Below are 17132 nucleotides of genomic sequence, written 5' to 3'. Positions count from 1 at the left end.
TTAAGCGCTTACTATGTGCCAAGCACTCTTCTAAGCGCTGGAGGGATACAAGGTGATCAGGTTGTCCCACGTGGGGCTCACACTTTTAATCCCCATTTTAGGTAACTGAGGCACAGAGCAGTGAAGTGACTCGCCCAAAGTCACACAGCTGACAAGCGGCAGAGCCGGGAGCGGAACCCTTGGCCTCTGACTCCCAAGCCCGGGCTTTTTCCACTGAGCCCCGGTACATAGTAAGCACTCGACAAATAGTATGAAAAACATAGGAAGCACTTAATAAGTACTAAAAAAAAAAATAGTAAGAACTTAATAAATGCTATAAAAACACTAGGGAACTAGGGAGCATCCCGTGGTGATGTGCCCCTGTCTGCGGTGAGGTGTCGGGAGGGACGATTCCGAGTGAGTACGTAGCAGTGGTCGAGCGTGTGTTGTTCTCGGGAATTCTCCCCGACTGACTCTCCTCCGTAACAGTTCTCTGGAGAGCGTAAGCTCCTTACAGGTGAGCAGGGAACGCGTCTACCCACTCTTGTTGTATTGTCCTTTCCCAAACACTTAGAACAGTGCTCTGCGTGTGATAAACACCCCGTGAATATCGTTGGTGGCCTGGTAACTTCAGATACCATTTTTATCATGCCCTAGACCGTTCATTCGTTCACTCAACCCTATTTCCTGAACGCTGACTGTGCGCAGAGCACCGGTACCAAGTGCTTGGAAAATCTAATTCAGCGACAGAGACGTTCCCAGCCCGCGGTGGGCTCTAGAAGAAAGCGGGCCCTTCTCTGAAGGACTTGCCATTCAAATGGCTGGTCCAAGTCCAGTTCTCCCAGTTGGACTCGATGGCTGAGCAAAGTCTAGACGAGCGAGTTTTCTGGATCCGTGAACTCTATTCCTAATAACCCATGGTGGTATTTGTTCTGAGTGCTGGGATAGATAGAAATTAATCAGGAGGGACACAGACGCATTCGGGGTTCACAGCCTAAGTAAGAGGGAGAACAGGCAGTGAAGCACCGTGGCTCAGTGGAAAGAGCCCGGGCTTCGGAGTCAGAGGTCGTGGGTTCGACTCCCGGCTCTGCCACTCGTCCGCTGTGTGACTGGGGGGCGAGTCACTTCACTTCTCTGGGCCTCAGTTCCCTCATCTGTACAATGGGGATTAACCGTGAGCCTCACGTGGGACAACCTGATGACCCTGTATCTCCCCCAGCGCTTAGAACAGTGCTCGGCACGGGGTAAGCGCTTAACAAATACCAAACAAATACCAACATTATTATCGTACAGGTGAGGAAAACGGGGCACTGAGTAATTATGGTATCGGTTAAGCGCGCGCTACCTGCCAAACGCTGTTCTAGAACAAGGCAATCATGTACACGTAATCATGTAATTAGAGCAGCAGCGTGGCTCAGTGGAAAGAGCACGGGCTTTGGAGTCGGAGGTCGTGGGTTCGAACCCCGGCTCGGCCACCTGTCCGCTGGGTGACTTCGGGCAAGTCACTTCACTTCTCGGTGCCCCAGTTACCTCATCTGTAAAATGGGGATGAAGACCGTGGGCCCCACGTGGGACGACCTGATTCCCCTGTGTCTACCCCAGCGCTTAGAACAGTGCTCGGCCCATAGTAAGCGCTTAACAAATACCAACATGTTGGACACGGTCCCTGTCCCACACGGGGCTCACCGCCTCAATCAAAAGTGAAGCGGCTTGTCCAAAGTCCCACAGCAGGCAAGTGGCCGCGTTGGGGTTCAAACCGGCTCCTCTGAATTCCAGGCCCGCGCTCTTTCCAGTAGGCTCCTCTGCTCCTCTTGAGAGTTTAATCGTAAAACCGGCCCGGCGTTTAAATGCCCAAGGGACCGTTTCTGACCCTCGGAAGCCCTGCCGCTTTCAGAAAGGCTGGTCTGGTTGTTGGTCCCCGTCTGGGAGGGGGGAAAGCAAGGTGATGGAATCGAATCTGCCAGGCGTGCGTGGAGGAGCAACAACTCAGCATCACACCGTCCTCCGGCTCCTCTCGGCCCGCGACCGGCTGCACGCTTTAATTAACTCCCCCGACCGAGCAGAGCCGTTGCTGATGAAGCGGCGAATTCCTGGGGCGGAGGCGTGTTCCGTTGGGTGCGCTCCTGTGACGGAGGCATCCCGTGATACCCCGGATGGCCCGTCGCTTTGCTTCTCTTCTTTACTTATCCTGGCTCTCCCGCCTCCGGGCACCAAAAACGCACACCTCGACCGCTGCCGTGTGCATATTCGGAGAACCATCTCTTCCAAAGCCTCATGCGGGTAGATGCGCGTCGGCCCAGAATGCTCCTGTGTTCACCAAGCGTGTTCTATTTTCCTGTTTTTAACGGTACTCGTTAAGTGCTTACCCCGTGCTGGGCAATGCGTTCAGCACTGGGGTAGCTATAGATACAGATATAAAATAATCTTTTAAACTGGGGCAGTCGATTGTCCCGCAAGCGACTCACCGCCCTAATCCCCATTTTCCAGGTGAGGTAACCGAAGCGCAGCTCGTTGTGAGCGGGGAACGTGTCTCCCTGTCCCGTTATATCGTACTCTCTCCAGTGCTTGGTTCGGTGCCCTGCACACGGTAAGCGCTCAATAAATATGAGTGATTGATAGAGAAGTTAAGTGACTTGTTCGAGGTCACGTGGCAAAGATTAGGCTTACCGTCTTCTTCCTCTCACCTTGAATCCTTTTAAGGAAAATGATGGGACCTTCTCTCTAGACCAGACATCGGATGGACTGATTAACCCCCCTGTTCAAATAGAACAGTGTTTGTCACGTAGGGAGCGCTTCACAATCACCGTAATTGTTATTATTATTATAGTCACGTGAAATTCCACTGACTACAAAATAAGAATTATGGCGTGTATTTAAATAAACAGAAAATAAATCAGAAAATGCCCAGTTAAGGTACTTGGACTAATCAATCGATCATATTCCTTGAGCACTTCCTATGTGCAGAGCACCGTACAAAGTGCTTGGGAGGAGCAGCACGGGCTTGGGAGTCAGGGGTCGTGGGTTCTTAACCCGGCTCTGCCTTTTGTCAGCTGTGTGATCTCGGGCAAGTCACTTCGCTTCTCCGTGCCTCAGTCACTTCATCTGGAAAATGGGGATGAGGACCGTGAACCCTATGTGGGACAACCTGATTACCTTGAATCTACTCCAGCATTTAGAACAGTGCTTGGCCCATAATAAGCACTTAACAAATACCATTATTATTATTTTTATTAGGGTACAATACAACAGAACCAGTGGACACATTCCCTGCCCATAATGAGTTTACATCCTAGAGGAGGACTAGCAACCATACACCCTTTGACAAATACATTCAAGATTTTTAAAAAATTGTATTTGTTAAGCGCTATGTGGCCGACACTGCACTAAGTAGTGGAGTGGGCAAATTTTCACATAGAAGAAGGAATTCTGACTCTTGTATGTTTTTCTGAGCGGACCGTAAGCTCACGGTTGGAAGGGAATGTGTCTTACAACTTTGTTACAGCGTACTCACCCAAATACTTGATACGGAGCTCTGTACGCTATAAACATCCTCAAATCTGATTGATTGATTCACTGATTGTGGCTTTACAGTCTTCTCCTACCCCTCTGCTGTCCTTGACATGGACTTCCAGCCGGGCTTAGTGTCTGGGGGACGGGACTTTGTGTGAAAAAGAACAAAAGCTCCAAGCGATCTCTGAAGAGCTCTCCTTTTTCTGCTGGAGGAAAGAAAATCAAACTGCTGAACTCTAGGTTGCCGGCAACCTCTGAGATCATCTTCCTGGAAGCTCAGCCTGAATCCTGCTCCACAGTACTTTTAGGCCATGGGGGAAGGAAAGGTAATTGAGAAAGGGGCCTATTCATCCAGGCAGTCGATTGATGGTATTTACTGAGCGCTTACTGTGTGCAGAGCAGTGTACTAAGAGCTTGGGAGAGTACAATATAACGGAGATGAAGGCACGTTCCTGCCCGCAAAAGTTTGCGGTCTAGAGAGACCACAGTATTAATACTTGTGGTATTTGTTAAGTGCTTACTATGTGCCAGGCATTGTACTGAGCGCTGGGTAGACACAAGCAAATCAGGTTGGACATAGTCCCTTTACCCATTTTACTTGCCCATCCCGGCTCCTCCCCTTGCCTGCTGTGCGACCCGGGGCGATTCATTTCACTTCTCTGGGCCTCAGTTATCTCCTCTGTAAAATGGAGATTGAGACTGTGAGCCCCGGGGGGAACAGGGAATGTGTCCAACCTGAATTGCTTGTATCAACCCCAGCGCTTAGTATAGTGCCTGGTGCATAATAAGCACTTTACAGGTACCGTAATAATAATGATAATTAAGTGGCAGGGCTGGGATTAGAACCCATGACCTTCTGAGTCCCAGGCCAGCGTTCTATCCGTCACACCAGGCCGCTTCTCCTGTAAGAGACTCACCCCGATGAGAGTTCTTCCGAGGATCCAGGTGGCTGGAGGAGGATCCATCCCGGCCGAGGGTTCCGATTACCAAGCATCCCCGGAGCCCATCTCCACCTTGGGTGGGGATTTAAGGATCTAATCCCACCCGCGCCGTTGACATGATCCATGACCATCGGCAGGCCACTTAATCTCCGTTTCCCTGTTTGTCAAATAAGGAGAAGAACGCTTATCTCCGTCCTTCACGGCAGCGATGTGGGGATTAATTAGGGTCCGTGAAGTGCTTCCTACATTTTTTTCGATCGACTTTTAGTTGACTTTAAAAAAGAATTATTTGGCTCAGAATTCCATACGCTGCTTGGAAAATCTGGAGTGCTTGGGACCAGTTCAGTCCTTACCGAACCAGTATGGTTTTCTAGAGGGATCCCCAACCTGATCGGGGACCCATTTTTCTCAAATTTTTATTCCGGGTCTCCTACCCGCTTGTATCCCACTTGTGAAGCTCGCCCCCCGCTAGTATCTCCGATTCTCCATCTGTGTACCCATTTCAGCCTTTTAATCCTCCTAATTAGTCTGTCCCTGGACTCTCTTCACCACTTTCATCTGTCCTTTGCCTTTTTTCTGAACGCTCTCTAATTTCACCCTCTCCCTCTAATTTGCTCTACTAGTTCCCCATCCTTCCATCCTTTCCCCCTCTAGACTGTGAGCTCGTTATGGGCCGGGAACCTGACTGGTAATTCTGCTGCATTTTACTCTCCCAAGCACTCAGTACAGTGCTCTGCACAGAGTAAATGCGCGATAAATGCCACTGATTGGTCTTTAATCTTGAGACCATCCCTAATCTATTTCAATGCCCGTCTCTCTCTGTAGACTGGAAGGTCCTGGCGGGATGGTATCTCTCAACTCTGTTGTATGGTGCTTTTCCAAGTGTTTAGTGTGGTGCTGTGCACGCAAAAAGCACTCGATAAGAGGCGCTGCTCGGTTGATAATCCGCAGGCCGTTAGCTGGGCGTGGATGTTCAGGCTTCTTAATTTATTCCACATCTCTTCGGTGAGGGTGTTTTTATTCAATCCTGGCTCTTCCTTCTTTCTCTTGAAGCAGTGTTCTAGTGAATGTTTGATTGCTGGGTGGTGCTTTTATTCAATTCTGGCTTTTTTCTTCTTCTTTCTTTTGAAGGAGTATTCTATTGAGAGCTCATATCTGATTTGGAGTCTCCCATCGACTACAATGTGTTGGTAACCTGACTTTCTCTTCCCCGCTTCGCCCTGGCCCCGAGTCTGTGGCATGGGAAGGGAGAAAGTGCTATCTCTGATTTTGTTGCTTATTCCACTTTATAGCTTAATGGATACCTAATGTAGCTTTTATGTCGGGAAAGACTTCATTACTTAACAAATTAGCAGCCTAAAGTGAATTTTGTTCCCACTGACTGACTTCTCATTTCTAGCAATATGTCTGGTGCGTTTTTTTTTTTTTTTTCTTTTTCTTTTTCGATCAGTGCTTATGAAATATAAGCCAGATTCACTCCACTACTTGCAGTCGAAAGACCTCCAGGATCACTGAACCCTCTTTCAGACGGTTCCCCTGCCTTCCCTTCTCGATTCCCTTCCTCCACCGAGAGATGAAAATGCTACATCTTTTCATCCATATCTGTGAGGCAGAAGCAAGGAAATCAATTGGACTTAAGAGAGTGCTCTGGTTAATAATACTGCCTATGTGTTAGTGTGATTCACTAGGCAATGGCTGAGGTCTGAGGGATTATTGTATGCTTTGGGTGTATTGGAAGGCAAGAGGCTGAAAAATAAGCATCATAGGCCTCTTGGGCTGTGAAACGATCCCCTAAAAATCCAGGACCGTGGAGAGTCTTATGGCTATTATGAAATGGAGGTGCCAGTCTATTTCGAGTAAGAAAAAAACCCCAATTCCACTAAGGAAACAGCCCCATGCTTTGGGAGCGTGCAGCGATAGGGTCTGGCAAACGGTTCTGCGGCGTCCAGCGGGCCAAAGCCATTTCACAGACCACGGTTTTTGGAGCTGATCTAATATCGCGATAAGTTCCCGGGAGGGTCGGAGGGTGAGGTCATGGCTGGCACGGAGGGAGAGAGGAAGTACGCGGAGAGTTGAGTGGGAGAGAGCCAGCTCAGGGAAGCTTAGAGGAGGAGCCGGAAGGTGCCACTCCCCAGCCGCTGAGAGATGGAGCTCTTGGCTTCCAGTCAGTCAATAGGTTTATGGCATTTTTGGAGTGCTTACCGTGTACAGAGTGCTGTACTAAACGCTTGGGAGAGTATAGTACAACACCTTTCCCCGCCTACAGTGAACTTACAGCCTAGAGGAAGAACTTGCGGTCTAGTTCCCTCCTGTTGGTTCCCTTCTCAGCCTCCCCTACTGCTCTCTCCCCCCGCTCTTTCTCGCCCCTCTGAAGCTCTCCATTATTACAAGTGCCTCTGTAATAATAATGATAATAATGAGGGTATTCGTTAAGCGCTTACTATGTGTCGAGCGCTGTCCTAAGTGGTGGGGTCGCTACGAGCTAGTCAGGTTGGGCACAATCCTTGTCCCACAAGGGGCTCACACTCTTAATCCCCATGTTACAGATGAGGTAACCGAGGCACAGGGAGGCTGTGACCTGTCCAGGTCACACAGCAGATGCGGGACGAGCCGGGATTTGAACTCAGGTCCTCCTGACTCCCAGGCCTGTGATCTTCCCACCAGGCCATGCTGCTTCCGTAATCCGTACTCACCCCAAATCTTTGCTCTGCCGATATGTGAATGTGCTTCGACTAACTGCAAGGTTGCACTGCTTTCCGAAGCCCATTCTAATGTCACACCACATTTTAACGATCAGGTACTGATGAGTATTGGACAAGCTCTAGGGCTCTTAATTAAATGCTGTATAAAAACCATCTGGGGGAATCAAGAGGTTAGGAGCTCCTTCGCTAAAGCCGCCTAGGCTTTGATCCTAATGATTTCTGACGAAATACCGATATTCTGGGTGGAGACGTTTCCAGGTGACTTACCGAACGAAGATCCTCTGGAGCGGGCGAGAAGTCGGCCAAGCGCTGTGGGGTGTGTGCAAAAATTGCCGAGATTGCTGGTTTTAGGGAACTTGAGCTAAAATTCTTCATTCCTCTGGCTATTCACCAGTTCATAACATGATGCACGTCTTGGTTTCTCCAACCTGTCAGGCTGCTCTTTCCGCCCAGGAAACTCATGCTTTTGCTAGAAGACTAAATGGACCGGGAGTTAGAATCGTTATCCTCAGAATCAGGGTAGGAGAATCAGATTTGGCGGGACGCTTCAACATTCGGCTGAGCCGAAACCCGCTCAAATGGGCCAGTGATAATTTCTAGCGGATCCTTCCAATGCAGAATTCTGAGAGGAGGTTTCTGAGCAGCGCTGGAGAATGGGCTTCAGAGGAAAGAGTGTAGATGGTTCTGTTCCCAGTCAAAATCAGTCAGTGGTATTTATCGAGTGCTCGCTATGTGCAGAGCACTGTACTGAGTGCTTGGGAGAGTCTGATACAATGATTTCGATGACTTTTGAGTGAATGTGTCTTGGAGGAAAGAGCTTCAAGAGGGTATCTGGTTGCAGAGCCTCTTTTTTTTTTTTTTTTTAATCATTTCAAAGGGCAGCCTTTCCTCACCCCTCCCAGTTATCCATGCAAATTAATTGCCTATGTCATTTAGGAATTAGAGGGGCAATTGGCCAATTGGCCCAAAGCATCAACATTTAGCTAATGGCTCAGAAAGTGGGGAACTGTCCAGCTAGAGCCACGAGTAATCAATTAGAAGTGTGGCCTCATGATAGCACAAGGGCCTAGAAATTAGAAGGCTGTGGGTATGTATGTGGTCCCCTCTTCTGACAATTGGTGTGGCTTTGGGGAAACAATTTACCCTCAGTTCTATTACTCAACTGGATTAATCAGTACAGTCAGACTGGTCTTGTGCAGGGTCGGCAGGGAAATACGTTATCAGGCTTGCCAGTTGAAACCCACCTATTCAATCTGTCATCAAATCCTATGAGTTCAACCTCCACAACACTGCTAAAATCCACCCTATCCTCTCTAACCGTTCTGCTACCGGGTTAATTCAAGCACTTATCCTATCCCGCCTTGGTTACTGCCTCAGTTTCCTTGCTGATCTCCTTGCCTCCGTCTCTCACCACTTCAGTCCATACTTCACTCTGCTGCCCGGATCATTTTTCTATAAACGTGTGCAGGTCACGTTTCCCCATTCCTCAGTAACCTCCAGTGGTTGTCCATCCATCTCTACGTCCAACAGAATCTCCTCACAACTGGCTTTAAAGCACTCGACCACCTTTGTCCCCTCCTTCTTTGCCTCCTAGATTTGTTACTACAACCCAGACTGCAGACTTTGATCCTCTAAAGCCAACCTACTCACTGTACCCTCGTCCGTCTCGGCACTGACCTCTTGCCCACACCTTGCCTCTGGCCCGGCTTCTTCTCATCCAAAGGACGATCACCCTCCCCACCTTCAAAGCCTTATGAAAAACGTATCTCCGAAAGACTAAGACCTCTTTTCCTTTTCTCCCATTTCCTTCTGCGTCATCCTTGCATGTGGATTTGCAACATCCATTCACTCGTCTCAGCACTTTATGTACATGGGTGAAATTTATTTATTTCTACGAATGTCTATTTCCTCCTCTAGACCATTCACTGCGGGCAGGGAACGTGTAGATAAATATAAAGCCTACCTTTCAGTCAATCGATCATATTTATTGAGCGCTTACCGTGTGCAGAGCACCGTACTAAACACTTGAAGTAAGAATCGTAATAATGACAGTGGTATTTGTTTAGCACATACTATGTACCAGGCACTGTACTAAGTACTAGGGTAGGTAATAATAATAATAACGTTGGTATTTGTTAAGCGCCTACTATGTGCCGAGCACTGTTCTAAGCGCTGGGGTAGACACAGGGGAATCAGGTTGTCCCCCGTGGGGCTCACGGTCTTAATCCCCATTTTACAGATGAGGGAACTGAGGCCCAGAGAAGTGAAGTGACTCGCCCACAGTCACACAGCCGACAAGTGGCAGAGCTGGGATTCGAACTCATGAGCCCTGACCCCAAAGCCCGTGCTCTTTCCACGGAGCCACGCTGCTTCTCAAGGGTGGGACACAATCCCACAATTACAGATTAAATAACTGAGGCCCAGAGAAGTGTAGTGACTTGCCCAAGGTCACACAGCGGGCAAGTGGCCGAGCCAGGATTAGAGCCCAGGTCCTTCTGTCTCCCAGGCTTTGAGAGCCCAAGCCAAGTAGAGAATTGAGGCAGTCATCTGAATGATTGAGGCAAATAACATGGAAAAAGAAAAAAAACAAAATACTTGTATTTGAATGACCGTATGAATTCACAAAATTGCCTCCAATTATAATTTCTCACCTCATCCACTGTTAGTTTTCAAGGGGGGAATGAAAGATATTGGCTGCTGTTTTGGGGCTTTTTTGAGTACCAAATGGCAGTAATTGTAAGCAGGGTTAGCTCGGGTGCCAGAGGAGTAAGACGAGAAGGGAGAAAGGGGGTTACTATAGTTCATTATGTACTTATTGGCTGCAAGCATTTGATAGAGTTCAACAGAAGTAATAGATGTAATTTCAAGAGCTCTCTTATCTTCCTCTTCATTCTCCCTTCCTTCTTTTTTTCCTCCTCTTCTCTAACTTTCTCCTGCTCTCCTTTTTTATACTTAATTCTCCAGAGAATAGCCCCTCCTCTTCCTGGGTTGCAAAAATGATACAAAAAGTGGGGCAATTAAGCAAGTAAATATGGTATCTGGGATTTATCGGCCTGTACTTTCTGATCGCATCACTTTTCTCCCTTACTTCAGCTTTGCCCTGCCTCTTGAACTATGTCCACTCTGTAGAGAAGCAATCAGACAATGATTATGTCGATAGTTGGTACTCGATCGACTGTACCAAGCACTTGGGTGATAGCGTTTGCAGACGTGATCTCTCTCTTCAGTCAATCAATCAATCGGTCACATTTCCTGAGGACTTACTGGGTGCGGAGAACTGAACTAAACGCTTGGGTGATTACAGTCTAACAGAGTTGGTAGATGCCTTTCCTACCCGTGATATGTTTACAGTCTTTCAGGAGCTTACGATTTTCTGAGTGCATTTTGCATGCGGAGAACTGCACTTCGGGCTCTGAAGAACTCCGTCAGGTTCCTGCCTTCAAGGGATTTACCATCAAAAATAAGGTATCCCTCATATCACCTCCATCCCGAGTTTTTCATGCAACTTTTCTTCCTCGAGAACTGAACGTTGGCTGTGCGAGTTCAAGAAACCGGTCTCCGTCGCCCCAGTTGAAAACAGCAGCACTTCCACATCCTAACTTTCCATCCAAATCAACCATGTAATGAAAAAAAATAAGTGCAAGGATGAAAAATATTCATGACCAGACCCAAGAGCTTCTGCTTTCCAGGCACAGATATTTGCCTCGAGTTGTGGCCATGATTATTAGCCCAGATTTAGCCTTTAACACGTTTCTTCAAAACAATTTTTCTGATTTTCTTTCTCTTTTATCACACTAGGACCAAAATATGATCATTTCAAAGCAAGACCGGATTCTTGGCTCATATTTCAAGGGAACTTTAAACATCAGGAAGTGGAGGCAAAACTGAAAAGAAAAAGGCTGAATTTTTTTTAAAAAAGTGAACATTCTCGGAGTAACAGTCCCCTAGATTGTAAAGTCCCTGAAGGCAGGGATCATTCATTCATTCATTCATTCATTCAACAGTATTGATTGAGCACGTACTGAGTGCAGAGCACTATACTAAGCGCTTGGAATGTACAACTGGGCGACAGATCGAGACCGTCTCTGCCCAGTGATGGGCTTACACATCTACTAACTCTGTTGTACTCTCCCGGGTGCTCAGTACAGTGTTTTGCCTGCAGTAGTCACTCGATAAATACCGTTGAATGGTTGATAGGAACAGAGAGGAGTGATTACACATGAGGAAAATTTGTGTTTTAATGGTCTTTGACGGAGGCACTAACACACACCCACTCTCTCTCTCTCTATCTCTCTGTCTTTCTCTCACAGAGACACACTCACACACACACACCACTCCTACACCCTTTTCTTCCCAAGTGGTGTGTGCTGGGTCTGGACAAGTTCATGTTTTTGGAAGAAAGCTCCCCGATTCTTTGGTCTCTTCTAGCCAAAGAATGGAGTGAAAACCTCTGGCAGACCTGTGTAGGCTCTGAAAATATCTTCTTTGTTTCATCTTACAGTTTATTACCAGAGGACCCGGTGGCTTCAGCCACTGGAAATTCCATTTTAGGTGCAATCCAGCTCCGAGTCAGAAGACATTGGAAATTCACGTAGTGCGGACTTTCAGTTAGGAACAAAATGTACAACAAACAACCAATCTATCGGTCGAAGATATTTGTCGAGCATTTAGTTGTGTGGAGCAGTGTTCTGGGTGCTTGGGAAAGTACATTATAATACAAGAAGCAAACGGTCTACGGGGGAGACGGACATTAAAATGGATTACGCGTAGGAAAAATAGAGAATAAGAATGTTTACTAGGGTACTTGGGGGAATATAAAAGTGCTTAAAGATACACAGTCAAGTGCAGAGTTGACACTAAGGGGAGAGCAGATAGGCAAAATAAGAGGATTTTTTGTCAGGGAAGGCTTCTTGGAGGAGATACGACTTGAGGAGAGTTTTGAAAAGGGGGAGAGCAGTGGACTGTCATATATGAAGTGGGAGGGAATTCCAGGCCTGAGGAGAATTCAATCCATTCAATCATACTTACTGAAGGCTTACTGTGTGCAAAGCACTGTACTAAGTGCTCAATGTAATAATAATTTGGTATTTGTTAAGCGCTTACTATGTGCCAAGCACTGTTCTAAGCGCTGGGTAGATACAAGGTAATTAGGCTGGCCCACCTGGGGCTCACAGTCTTCATCCCCATTTCCCAGATGAGGTCACTGAAGCCCAGAGAAGTGAAGCGACCTGCCCAAAGGTCACACAGCCGATCGGTGGCAGAGGCGGGATTAGAACCCACGACCTCTGACTCCCAAGCCCGGGCTGTTGCCACTGAGCCACGCTGCTTCTTAATATGCGGGTGAGGGGGTCTGTGGTGGAGCAGATGGGATCGAGGTTCAAGGATTAGGTTGGTGTTAGAGGAGTGGAGCGTGCGGGTCGGGTTAGAGTAGATTAGTGAGGTTATCTAGGAAGGAGAGAGTTGCCTTAGCAGTCAGAAATTTGTTGCCACCCCCTCCCTCTCTGAGTGGACCGAAGCTAAAGAATCCTAGGTTTTGACTTCCTCGAGGGACAGGCTCTGTGTTTAATTGCCACCTAGATACTCTTTCCCAGTGTTTAGTTCAGCGCTCTGCACACAGTAGGCGCTTGATAGACCCTATCGATCCTATCACGCGTCTCGGTCTGGACCCTCAATAAGTTGGCAGCGTGGCCAAGTGGAGGGTGACCTGGGAGCCAGAAGGTCATGGGTTCCGATCCCGGCTCCGCCACCTGTCTGCGGCGTGACCGCGGGGAAGTAAGTCACTTCCCTTCTCTGTGCCTCAGTTACCTCACCTGGAAATTGGAGATTGAGACGATGAGCTCCATGTAGGACAGGGACTGTGTCCAACGATCCGCCCCCGCACAGAACTTGGCATTCATTCATTCGATCGTATTTACTGAGCACTTACTGTGTGCAGGGCGCTGTACTAAGTGCTTGGGATGTTGCACAACGTACAACAGATAGAGACAATCCCTGCCCAACAAGGGGCTCGAAGTAAGTGCTTAAGAAATACCATTATTAGTGTTGTTAGTAGTACAGTGCTCTGCGCACAGTAAGTGCTTAATAAAGTAAGGCTTAGGAGGCCTTCCCAGACTGAGCCCCCCTTTCCCTCCGCTCCCCCTCTCCTCCCCTTCCCCTCAGCACTGTGCTCAGCGTGGCTCGGGGGAAAGAGCCCGGGCTTGGGAGTCAGAGGTCATGGGTTCTAATGCCGGCTCTGCCACTTGTCAGCCGTGTGACCGTTGGGCAAGTCACTTCACTTCGCTGGGCCTCAGCGACCCCATCTGTAAAATGGGGATTAAGACCGCGAGCCTCACGTGGGACAACCCGATGACCCTGTATCTACCCCAGCGCTTAGAACAGTGCTCTGCTCATAGTAAGCGCTTCACAAATACCAACATCGTTGTTTGGATGTATTATTACCCTGTTTATTCTGTTAATGAGGTGTATATCTCCTTGATTCTATTTATCTTGACGATGTCTTGTTTTTGTTTTGTTCTGTTTTGCTTTGCCGTGGGTCTCCCCCGTTTAATGATAATAATGTTGGTACCTGTTCAGCGCTTACTATGTGCCGAGCACTGTTCTAAGCGCTGGGGTAGACACGGGGGAATCAGGTTGTCCCACGTGGGGCTCACGGTCTTCATCCCCATTTTTACAGATGAGGGAACTGAGGCACAGAGAAGTTAAGTGACTGGCCCAGGGTCACACGGCCGACAAGGGGCGGAGCTGGGATTCGAACTCACGAGCCCTGACTCCAAAGCCCGTGCTCTTTCCACTGAGACTGTGAGCCCGGCGTTGAGCGGGGATGGTCTCTTGTCTGTTCCCGAATTGTACACTGCAAGCGTTTAGTACAGTGCTCTGCACATAGTAGATGCTTAATAAATACTATCGAAATACTAAACACTATAGAAATACTACCAGTTCTATTACAGGTCCCGGGCTTCTCGATCGGAAGCCCCCGGGGGCACGACGAGTTAGAAAAGACGCGAGAAAGCAGCTCCCCTGCGGGACTGTGCCCAAATTAGGTCCCTGGAGGTTGAAATTCTGCCCATGCTTTATCTCTATCCATCCTCCTCCACAGCCTTCCCAACCCTCCCACGTTCCTGGGCCCCACTCCCAGCTCTTAGGCCGCCCAAACCAGCCAAGTGTTTTCGCCTGTCCCCGAAAGACCGATTTTCCCTGTAGAGGATGATTTATGAAGCTGCTGTGTTTCTCTCCCCCTCCTGTTGCCTGGCGCCAGCACGGGCTGTGCCTAGAGAGGAGCAGGCCGCTTCCTCTCCGACGCTCAGGGCTAACCAGCTTACCGCTAAGTAAGTTCCCAGGAAGAGAAGCAGTGTGGCTCCGTGGGTGGAGGCCGGGCCTGGGGGTCAAAAGGACCTGGGTTCTAATCCCGGCTCTGCCACCCGTCTGCTGTGTCGCTTTACTTCTCTGGGCCTCAGTTACCTCATCTGTAAAATGGGGATGAAGACTGTGAGCCCCATGTGGGACAGGGACTGGGTCCCACCTGATTAGCTTATATCTACCCTAGTGCTTAGAAATATGCCCGGCACATCGCACTCGTCAAGGACTATTATTGTTTTTATTAATGATATTGTTGTTATTAAGTTCTGGCACCCACAGAGAGATGGGTGGGGCAGAGATCCCCCTGCGATTTCCCCCTCCCAGCCCCACGGCACTTGTGTCCCTCTCTTTAATTTATTTATACTAACGTCAGTCTCTCCCTCTAGACCGAAAACTCACTGCGGCCAGGAAATGCCCGTTTATTGTTCTGTCGTACCCTCCCAAGCACTCAGACCAGTGCTCTGCACATGGTAGGTGCTCGGTAGATACGACTGACTGGCTGGCTGACTGCTGCAATCCCCCTGTGATCCGAACGGTCGGCCCTGGCTCGCTCCGTAGCGACAGCAGCTGCAGGCAGCTTCCCCTCCTCTACTTCTACGTCCTTCCCTCCTCTTTTCCCTCTCGCCTCCCTCCTCCTTCCCCCTCCCTCTTTCTTCCCCCTTCTCTTCCTTCTTCCCCTCCTCTCCCCTTCTCTTCCCTCCTCTTTGCCCTCCTCCCCCCGACTCCTCCTTCCCACCTCCCCTTCTTCTCCCCCCCACCTCCTTCTTCTCCTTCCCCTCTTCCTTCCCTCCTTCCTTCCTCCCCTCCCCACCCTTCCCATCCTCTAGACTGTAAGCTCACTGTGGGCAGGGAATATGTCTGTTATATTGTTATACTGTACTCTCCCAAGAGCTTAGTACAGGGTTTTGCACACAGTAAATGCTCAATAAATACAATTGAATGAATGAACGCTCTGTGCAGAGACAGCACTCAGTAAATACGATTAATTGAGTGACTTACCATCCTCGGGGCCACTTAGAGACTCCAGGCTCAGGGAGAAGGCAAGAGAGCAGACTGAGGTGGCAGGAGGAGGAGGAGGTTGGGGGGATCCTTCCGGATCAGAAGGGCTTCCCACAGCGGGCCGCCCACCCCGGCACCCACACGGTGCAGCTGTCAGAGGCTGGCAGGGCACGCCGCCTCTCCCATCCCAACCGTCCTTCCGTGGGAGGAATGTTATGAAAAGCCGGAGCTTTCCATATCCTTCCCACCCCCTCACCTTGTATTCGCTCACTTCCTCGGCCTGGACTATCTTTAAATTCCATTAAATAATAAAAAAAAAAAAAGTGCTGCTTTTGCCTTTCGGCTAAAAGCTTTCTCCCTTTCTTCCTAGTGCTTGTTAAATGCGATAGACGGAGCGAAAGCTCCGTAGATCATAAACAAGCAGAAGGACTTAAAAGTCACGGGGAGGTGGGAGGCGGAGGGGAGTCCAGCGCTCCTACCGAAGGGACACTGGAGCACACGTCCTGCCCATCTCAAATCAAAATAGCAGGGGGCAGAGGGCACCCCCGGTTACTGTCTAAACCAGAAATGAAAACAAAAGCAATTGACCCAGGGAGAGCCGGAAAGGACAGAAGGTACTCAAATTGGAATCGGGCTGGCCAACAGCAGGTGGTGTCTCCTCCTCTTCCCAGAACTCACCTCCCCCCCCCTCCCCCGCCTGGACTGAAGAGAGGGCCTCTTCTTTTTGACATTTTCAAGTGTTCTGCAGATTATTTTATGAATATTTCTTTCCAGGGCAAATGACTTCCCAAGAGGCTTAAGCACAAAGGATGACACAGCTGGAAGTGAAATGAGTTGTGTATAAAAGTGACCTGAGTCAGGGCTTTCCAACCTCAAAACATGATTTCTTTCCTTCTGGAAAAGCCCCGAGGCCTCAAGCCAGCCTCTCCCCCAATTTCCCCTGCCCTTCTGCCTCCCCACCCGGTGACAAGAGAGGAGGAAAGAGCCGAGTTCACGGCAGACATCTTTTGACCCTCACCAGTGTTCTCCATAACCGCCTCCTGGAGCCAGAAGGGCAAAGGAAACCATCCTGAGATACGGACGGGTGAAATCGTACCGAGATATAGCCCAGGACACTTTTCTCTGCTTCTCTCAGGCGGTCAGTCGGTCAGTCGACTGAGAAGCAGCTCTGCCTCGTGGATAGAGAACGGGCCTGGGACTCAGAAGGACCTGGGTTCTAGCTCTGGCTCTGCCACTTGTCTGCTGTGTGGCATTGGGAAAGTCACTTCACATCCCTGGGCCTCAGTTACCTCATCTGTAAAATGGAGATTAAGACTGTGAACCCATGTGGGACATGGACTGTGGGCATTCTCATTACGTTGTATCTACCCCAGTGCTCAGGACAATGCCTGGCACATAGTAAGCACTTAGCAAATTAACTGATTCTTCCCCCCCATTTCCCTCCGCTCCTCCCCCTCTCCCTTCCCATCCCCTCAGCACCGTACTCGTCCGCTCAACTGTATATATTTTCATTACCCTATTTATTTTAATGAAATGTACATCGCCTCGATTCTATTTAGGTGCCATTGTTTTTACGAGATGTTCTTCCCCTCGACTCTATTTATCGCCACCGTTCTCGTCTGTCCGTCTCCCCCGATCAGACCGT

At 49.0% G+C, this 17132-nt stretch overlaps 1 long non-coding RNA gene across 2 annotated transcripts; it reads right to left on the bottom strand.

The window, feature by feature from the left end:
- Positions 1-3198: 3198 nt before the first annotated feature.
- Positions 3199-15867, bottom strand: LOC103170777. Of its 2 annotated transcripts, none has more exons than XR_003764172.2 (4): positions 15488-15867; positions 7400-7609; positions 4407-4587; positions 3199-3695 (listed from the first exon to the last, which is right to left on the bottom strand). It is a non-coding gene; the product is annotated as an uncharacterized LOC103170777 (long non-coding RNA). The 2 variants fall into 2 exon arrangements; XR_003764173.2 differs by having other exon boundaries at positions 3199-3692.
- Between the last annotated feature and the right edge of the window lie 1265 nt (positions 15868-17132).

This window comes from Ornithorhynchus anatinus, chromosome 14 (assembly GCF_004115215.2).
Source record: "Ornithorhynchus anatinus isolate Pmale09 chromosome 14, mOrnAna1.pri.v4, whole genome shotgun sequence".
Taxonomy (NCBI): domain Eukaryota; kingdom Metazoa; phylum Chordata; class Mammalia; order Monotremata; family Ornithorhynchidae; genus Ornithorhynchus; species Ornithorhynchus anatinus.
Note: the sequence above shows the minus strand (reverse complement) of the source record. Positions and strands in the feature narration are given on the sequence as shown.